At 40.3% G+C, this 8936-nt stretch overlaps 1 long non-coding RNA gene across 1 annotated transcript; it reads left to right on the top strand.

The window, feature by feature from the left end:
• LOC105945920 lies at positions 1-6618 on the top strand. Its single transcript, XR_004223184.1, has 3 exons — positions 1-97; positions 395-4759; positions 6381-6618. It is a non-coding gene; the product is annotated as an uncharacterized LOC105945920 (long non-coding RNA).
• Positions 6619-8936: the final 2318 nt, after the last annotated feature.

Raw genomic sequence — 8936 nt, 5'->3', positions numbered from 1 at the left:
CTGTGACGCTTTGTAATTTTGTCAAAGGCTGTGAACATAGTGGTGTGCTGCTACAACTCCTGTGGAAGAGGATGCAACAGATGAACTCATAAAACTGGTAAGTGTAATATTAATCTATCTAATCTATCTGGTGTGGGTGGATGGAAAAAATAATTTTGCATTGTTGTATTTTTTTTTATCCTGTTCTTCTTTGTTTTACAGGTTTACAAGCATTAGGAAAGATTCTTACTTAACTTGTTTTTGCATGTTTTCCTCTTTTTAAAACCTTAGCCACTTTGGTACTTCATCCTTGGCATGTTTTTTGGTTTGTGCTTTTATTTGGTACGTATGAGCGGATAGAGAAATACATGTTGGCATTGTGAACCTTCAGCTCAGGCATGTGTTCTTTTTATAGGTTTTCCTAGTTTGGAAACCATCTAGGCTGTATTGTACTTTAGACTTATTTGGGATCCTGTTTCTTGTGGTGAGTATAAGTGGATGGACAAATGCATTTTGGCTTGTTCTTCAGCCCCAGGCATCTTTGTTTTATAGGTTGGGCGTGATGCTGGTAGGGCAAGCAGTGTATATAGGTAACCTTGGACTGCTTAAGCTTGCGGCCAGTAGGTGAATACAAGAATAGGTGTGCATTCATAAGAGCAGTGGCTCTTAACCCTGAGCATGTGTTTGTTTTTACAGGTTTTCCTGCTAATGCGGTCTGCTGGAGCTTGAGATTGGTATGTTTGTTTATGAATGTACACCTATTCCTCTACTGTGTTTTTTCAGCCCATGCGTGTATTTGTTTGGCAGGTTTTGGGAACAGTATAGCCTTTGTGGTACTTCAGCTTTACCTGGCATCCTGTTTCTCTTTGGTGAGTATATGCATGGATAAAGAAATTCCTATTAGTGTTTTCATGCTTCTGCCCAGGAATCTTTGTTTTACAGGTTGATCATGATCTTGGACTGCTTGAGTCTGAGACCACTAGGTAAGTAGAATAGGTCAGGACAGTGATTTTTAAGCCCGGGCATGTTTTTGTTTTTACAGGTTTTCCTGGTTTGAAAAAAGTCTAGTCACAGTGGTACTTTTGCATTAATTAGGACCCTGTTTCTTCTGGTATGTACAAATGGATGGACAAGTTAATTTTGCACTGTCATTCTATAAATTGGTCTTCTTTGTTTTATAGGTTGGTCATGCTGTAAAAAAGGCGAGCAGTGTAGTCCGGTAACCTTGGACTTGATGGAGTTTCTGACCAGTAGATGAGTAAAAGAAAAGGTGTGTATTCATAAGGAAATTGATTCTTTAGCATGGGTATGTTTTTGTTTTTACAGGTTTTCCTGGTTTGGGGAAAAAAGCCTTATTTTGGTAAGTATGAGCGTATAGAGAAATACAATTTGGAATTGTTGTTTTTTTGACTAGGGCATCTTTGTTTCTCTGTTTTTGGTAGGTAGATGAGTCGCTTGAGAAATACGTGTTTTCATTATTCAGCCCAGAATTCTTTGTTTTACATGTCGATCGTGCTGTAGGAAAGGCTTACAGCATGGGCAGGTAGCCTTGGACTGCAAGAGTTTGTGACCAGTAGATAAGTAGAATAGGGGTGCATTAATAAAAAAAAAAAAAGTGATCCATTAGCCCAGGCATGCATTTGGTTTTACAGGCTTTCCTGATTTGGGAAATGTTTAATCGATGTGGTACTTCATTCTTGGTGTTTTTTTCTGGGATCTTGGTAAGTATGAGTGGGTGGACAAATTTGGGCAGTTTGGTCTTTCATTCTTCAGCCTATCTGGTTTTTTTTTTTTTTTTTACAGGTTCGGTCCATGTATAAGAGTGTAGTCTGGTAACTATTCCTCTACTAAGTGTTTTTTTTTTTTCAGCCCATGCAGGTATTTGTTTGGCAGGTTTTGGTAACAGTCTAGCCTTTGTGGTACTTCAGTCTTACCAGGGCTCCTGCTTTTCTTTGGTGAGTAAATGCGTGGATTAAGAAATTCCTATTGGTCTTTTCAGTCTTCAGCCCAGGAATCTTTGTTTTACAGGTTGATTATTATGTAGAAAAATGCAAACAACATAGGCAGGTAGCCTTGTACTACTCGAGTCTGAGACGACTAGGTAAGTAGAAGAATAGGTGTGCATTCATAAGGATAGTGATTTTTAAACCTGGGCATGTTTTAATTTTCCAAGTTTTTCCTGGTTTGGAAACCGTCTAGTTACAGTGGTACTTCAGCCTTAATTGGGGTCTTGTTTCTTCTGGTAATTATGAGTGAATGTACAAAGTCCTATTGACATTGTGATTCTTCAGGTCAGGCATGTATTTGTTTTGCACAAAAAAGGTACTGTTTCCTTGGCAGGTTTTTTGGGTGCAGTTTCTTTTGGTAAGTATTAGTGGAAGACCAAATTAATTTTGGCATTGTAATTCTTTAGTCCAGTCATCTTTTTTTTTCAGGTTGGCACTGATGTAGGAAAGGCGCGTAAATTTGTCTGCTGCGGCTTGTGATCAGTAGGTGAGTATAGAGGAGTAAGGGTGCATGAGGAGACTGTATCTCTTAGGCCAGTCATGTATTTTACAGGTTTTCCTGGTTTGGGAAATGTGATACTTCATCCTTCGCCGTTTTTTTGGGATTGGACAGACAAATGGATTTTGGTGTTGTCATTCTTCAGCCTGTGTATCTATTTTGCAGGTTGGGCCCATGTGTAAGCAAGGGTAGTTGGTAGAGGAATAGGTGTGCATTCATAAAGAAAGTGCTTTCTCAGCCCAGGAATGTATTTGTTTTGGGAACAGTCTAGCTTTTGTGGTACTTCAGCATCACCTGGGATTCTGCTTCTCTTTGGTAGGTATTTGCGTGGATGAAGACGTTGCTATTGGTGGTTTAATTTTTCTTCCAAGAAATCTGTTTTACAGGTGAAACATGATGTACAAAAGGCAAGCAACATACAGTAGGCAGGTAGCCTTGTACTGCTTGAGTCTAAGACAACTAAGTAAGTAGATGAATAGGTGTGAATATATAAAAAAAAGTGATCCTTTAGTCCAGGCTTTATTTCAGGTTTCCCTGGTTTGGAAAATGTCTAGTCACAGTGGTGCGTCAGCCTTAATTGGGATCTTGTTTCTTCTGGTAAGTATGAGTAAATGTACAAAGTCCTATTGACATTGTGATTTTTCAGGTCAGGCATGTATTTGTTTTTACAGGATTTCCTCATATGAAGCCTTTAGCCACTTTGGTACTTTTTCCGTGGCAGGTTTTTTGGGATGCAGTTTTCTTTGGTAAGTATGAGTGGAAGACCAAATTAATTTTGTCATTGTAATTCCAGTCCAGTCATCTTTGTTTTTCAGGTTGGCACTGATGTAGGAAAGGCAAGCAGTGGAGGCCGCGTAATCTTGGCACTGATGTAGGAAAGGCAAGCAGTGGAGGCCGCGTAATCTTGTCTGCTGCGGCTTGTGATCAGTAGGTGAGTAGAGGAGCATGAGATGAGTAGACTGTATCTTTAGCCCAGGCATGTATCTGTTTTTACAGGTTTTCCTCATATGAAACATTTAGAGATTGGGTACTTGGGTACTTGGCAGTTCTCTTGGGATTCTCTTCTTTTGGTATGTATGAGTGTTTGAAGAAATTAATTTTGCATTGTCATTTTTCATGCCGGGCATCTTTGTGTTATAGGTTGAGCCCTTTTATAGGAAGGGATAGCAGCAGAGGCAGACAACCTTGGACTGCTGGAGCACGTTATAGGTAGGTGAGTGCATAAGGAGTCTGTGTATCTAGGAATGTATTTGTTTTTACAGGTTTTCCTGGTTTGGGAAATATTTAGTCAATGTGGTATGTCATCCTTCACCGGTTTCTTGGGTGTGGAAGGACAAATGCATTTTGGTGTTGTCATTCTTCTGACTGTGCATCTGTTTTGCAGGTTGGGCCCATGTGTAAGAAAGGGTAGACCGTAGAGGAATATGTGTGTGCATTTATAAAAGTGTTTTTTTAGCCCAGGAATATATTTGCTTTGGGAACAGTCTAGCCTTTGTGGTACTTCCGCATCACCTGGGATTCTGCTTCTCTTTGGTAGGTATGTGCATAGATGAAGAAATTGCTATTGGTGTTTTCATTCTTCAGCACAGAAATCTTTGTTTTACAGGTTAAACATGATGCACAAAAGGCTAGCGGCATAGGCAGGTAGCCTTGGACTGCTTGAGTTTGTGAATGGTACATATCATGCTTCTGGTACGCATGGAACTTTCTAATGGTTTGGGATTCTTCGGCCCAGGCATGTGTTCATTTTTACAGGTTCTCCTTGTTTGGGAAAGATCTAGCCACTGGCACTTCATTCTTGGTACGTTTCTTGGCATCCTGTTTCTTTTGGTAGTTATGAGTGGCTTGAGGAATTAATTTTGCATACCTAATTTAGCATAAGAGACTGTTTGTTCGGCCTAGGCATGTATTCATTTTTCCAGGTTGTCTTGGTTTGGGAAACATCTAGCCAATGTGTTACTACATTCTTACTTCAGTCTTTGGGATCCTGTATCTTTTGGTAAGTATGAGTGGATAGACAAATTTCTTTAGGCATTATGATTCTTCAGCCCAGGAATGTATTTGTTTTTACAGGTTTTCCCTCATGAAACATGTAGCCACATTGGTAAGTCATCCTGTGCAAGTTACTTGGAATGCAGTTTCTTTTGGTAAGTATGAGTGGAAGAACAAATTAATTTTGGCATTGTGATTCTTCAGCCCAAGTATCTATTTGTTTTATAGCTTGAGAAATTACACGGGAAAAAGTCCAGAGATGGTTAAGCTTCACCCTTGGCTGGTGACTGGGGGTGGTGGTGCTTTAGCCTGGTCTACTTTGTTTTTTTCTTTATTCAAAAACACATACAAGTGTATATTATATCTCATACTAAGACATAGACTGTAATGTTTCTATATTTAACAAATGTAGGCAAATAATGAACATGAGGTTGCACTTTTGCCATTGAGTGGGGTTGTAGGTAGTCTGTCAAAGAGTTGAAAGTGGGGAGGTAAATTGGTTTAGATGTGCCTAAAAGTGTGCTTATAGACTGGGTGTATTTGGGATACATGGATGCAAACTGATATAGCAAATGTCTGGCTACAGAAGTTTCAATTTTAGGGATCCTGCTACTTGTGGTTGGTTTGAAGGTGGAGGAAATGGTTTGATGTGCTCCATCAACCTGGGTGTGTTTGCCTAAACCAAGGGACAACCTATGAAACTGATTACGGCCATAGCTCCCGCCTGCGCCTAACTGAAAGGTTAGGTTTTGTGGTAAGGGCGTGGATGGAGATTGTATTTAGTTTAGTATTGGTGAGTAGGAGAGTGGGCTTATTTAGTTTTAACAGTTGGGCTCTGTCCAGCCATTGAGGAGCCACCGTTTTAAAAGGTGAATGTGAATGCAGGTGTCACTGGTAGAAGTTGGAGTAGGGGGGTTAGATTTGTTTTTTGATTTGCATGCAACATTATCTTCAAAGTGATGCTCACTCTGAAGCATTAAACAAACTTGTAACCTAGAATAAGGACTTTTGGGGACTTCTTTTCTGTGAGAGCTGCAACTCCGGCTTGACAGGAAAGGTAGCTAGGGATACTGGCAGTGCCAGGCAGTTATATTTGTTTTGATGTTCATAAGTGTGTGCATCCTAATTATCAGTTTCCAAAATTATGACCTGCTACGGACTGGGAAAAGGTAGAATAGGCATGAAGTGCGCTGTCTAATTGTTTAATTGTCCGCCACAAACAAACTAAAATATTGACAAATTGGCTTTTTTTGCTTATTTTTCTTTTCTGGTATTCTAATACTCTGACACTACCTGGTTCTTACAACAATAAACCCCTAGCATTTTCTTTCATTAGGAAATATTATTTTAAGGCGGTTATCACCTCTTAAACTATGAGTCACTATAGTTTTATCTTGATCAAATCATTTCTGCCAAAAAGACAATAGGAATACGCTCTTAATCATACGCATGGGATCCGGTGCATCAATGTAAAAGTTTCTACCTCCATTATGCACATTATTTCTAGTAAGATTACATCGCACACAGGAGTGTGGGGAAATTGGTGCTTGTGGTGGTGCAAGTTGAGGGTGGGTTAGGTTGGGCTTAATATGAATGAGATTGTGCTGCTTCAGATGGGCATCTTCTTGTTTTTCAAGGTTGTGTCCTGGTTTAAGAAGTCCGGCTGCGGCAATGCTTCAGCTTTCAAAAATGAGTGGGGATGTTGGTGCCAGTGGTAAGGCTTGAGGTGGATGTATATATTGCTTTTAGTGTGCTGCCACTGCCTAGGCATACTTTTGTGTTATGAGTTGGACGAGGGTTTGGGAAAATCCCACTGTGATGTTGCTGAGAGAGGAAAGGGTCCAGGTGGGAACCACAGAATGTTTTTTGTGTTCTTCTTTAATCTGGGCATGTCTGTTTTACAGGTTGCTGCCTGGTTTGATGAAGTCCCCAGCCTTGCAGCAGTTTCCTTATGATGATGCCCCACCAACTCCACACCCAAGGCAACAGCCCTTCTTGCTTGGACCGAACAAGATGAGCGGATGAGAAACCTGATGTCTCCTCTTTATCACCGTGCCATGATGTATCCAGTTGCATTTTATATTTGGATATGGATTGTAAAATGTTTGTTTTTCATTAAACACATTTTTATTTGACTTTCAAGTAAATGTATTTTTATTTTTTCATTTCAGTTGCATTTTACAAACATTTCAGCTAACTATTTCTATAAAGTAAAATCCTTACAACTCATTTTTCCTTCTATATCCTCTTTCTCAAGGAATCCATGACATTCCTGAAAGTTACAGTGGGGTTACATGGATATCCATGGTACCTTTTCTGAAATAATTGGAGTTAAGTCACAAGGTTTGATTCCTGTGTTGCCTCATTGCCCAGGGAAATTCTACCTATCTCACTGTATCTCAGACAACAAAATTTGGGCGAGGAAAAGTTCAGGTCTAAGAACCAATAGCAAGCAATTAGCTATTTTTAAGAAGTGGCCAGTAAATGTATGGTTATTTAATTGACCAAAAAAGTCTGTTTTCAATAAGTCTAGGATGGGCTAAATCTCCCCAAACCTGCCTGGCATCTTAAAACATCTTTTTGTAGCTTCTCCAATCAGAGCATAGCTCTCTTGGCAGACAGTAAAATTGAGAAAATTGGTAGACTTACCATTGAAATTTTCTATTCCATTAGTCCGTAAGGCAGCACACCAAGGGTTAACTCCCGCTCCCCCTGATAGGACAGGTAGCACAAAAAAATATTAGCCAGCCTTTAAAACAACCCCTTAACCCCTCCCCCAGCATGTTATTTTCCTAGCCAACCAACACAATGACAAAAGCACTGTTTGCTGACACACAATTTTATTTACAGGGAGGGATATTGTTGTGCTGCCTTACGGACTAATGGAAAAGAAAATTTCAATGGTAAGTCTACCAATTTTCTCATTCCATTACGTCCTACAGGCAGCACACCAAGGGAAATTGCTAGCTTTCCTAAACGGGAGGGTCATGTCTCTCTTGGAGAACTGCTTGCAGTACTTTAGTGCCAAAGGCTGTGTCACATGCCGACAAGATGTCTAGTCTGTAATGCTTTGCAAATGTATGCAGACTGGTCCAAGTCTTCGCACTACAAATATCCTAAGGTGATGCGAATGGCCATTCCGCCTTGGATGTTGCCATGCCTCTTGTAGAATGAGCATTAATCATTTCTGGAGGTCCACTATCCTCCAACACATAGGTTGTCTTAATCGTTTATTTAAGCCACCTAGCAATTGATGATTTGGAAACTTTATTTCCTCGGTTTCTTCCATAAAACAGGACACAGAGATGATCTGATTTTCTGAGCTGTCTGGTCCTCTCCAGATACATACTCAAATAGCTCTTCAAATCAAGACTTTGGGTTCAGGGAAAACTGGAAGATTGATAACTGCATCTGCACACCATGATGTTGGTACTTTCGGTATGAAGAAAGGCAGAGTTCTTAACACACTTCATCTGAAAGGAAAAATGATATATGGCTCAGAAGCTCCCAAAGCCTGAATTTCACCTATCCTCCTTGCTGATGTAATTGCCGTCAGAAACACCACTTTGGGGGTTAACATCTTTAAAGACACCTCTTGCACAGTTTCAAAGGGAGACATACACAATTTGTTAAGGACAATTTTGAGGTCCTAAGGAGGCCTAAATGATTTAATATGTGGTCAACTTTCTGGTAGCTGTCAGAAATCTTTTCACCAAAGGATCTAGGAATAGCCTCATTATTTAGGTGAGCTGATAAGGCAGACACGTGTACTTTCAAAGTGCTTGGTTGTAAACCTCTCTCAAATCCATCTTGGAAGAATTGTAATATCTGTGCGATTCCTTTGTCAAGTGATGATACACCCTTCTGAGAGCACCACCTATTGTATACATTCCAGATCCTTTTGTATGGCAAGGATCTTGATTCCTTCCTTGCTAGTAGTAAGGTTTCCACCATTTCTTTAGGCAGACCCTGTTCCACTAATGTTGTGCGTTCAACATCCAGGCTGTCAACTTGAGTATCTCCCGATCTGGAAATTCCACTCCTTTCTGAGATATCAGATCTCTCCTTAATGGAAATCTCCAGTAATTGCCCCTGGATAGGTGTAAAAGCTCTGGGTACCATGACCTCCTGGGCCAACTCGGTATAATAGCTTGCTTGATCCTGCTTCACTTTCTTGATTACCTTCTGAACCATGGGCACTGGAGGAAACACATACAGTATGCTAGTTGAAAATTCTAGGGTATAGAGAAAGCATCCAGAAAGGTTGGTCTGTCCATCTGGTAAAGTGAGCAGAATCTTTTGCATTTGCGATTCTTCCTGGTCGCCATCAGATCTATCCGAGCAGGGCCACATAACTCTATTATCTGTTGGAAGATCTCCTGATTCAGAGACCACTCCCCTGAAACTAACTTCTGTCTGCCGAGTCGATCTGCCCAACAGTTGCTCACAGCTCTTATGTG

The sequence above is a fragment of the Xenopus tropicalis genome, chromosome 1 (assembly GCF_000004195.4).
Source record: "Xenopus tropicalis strain Nigerian chromosome 1, UCB_Xtro_10.0, whole genome shotgun sequence".
In the NCBI taxonomy this organism is placed as follows: Eukaryota; Metazoa; Chordata; class Amphibia; order Anura; family Pipidae; genus Xenopus; species Xenopus tropicalis.
The sequence above is the reverse complement of the archived record's forward strand: the minus strand, read 5'-3'. Positions and strand labels throughout refer to the sequence as shown.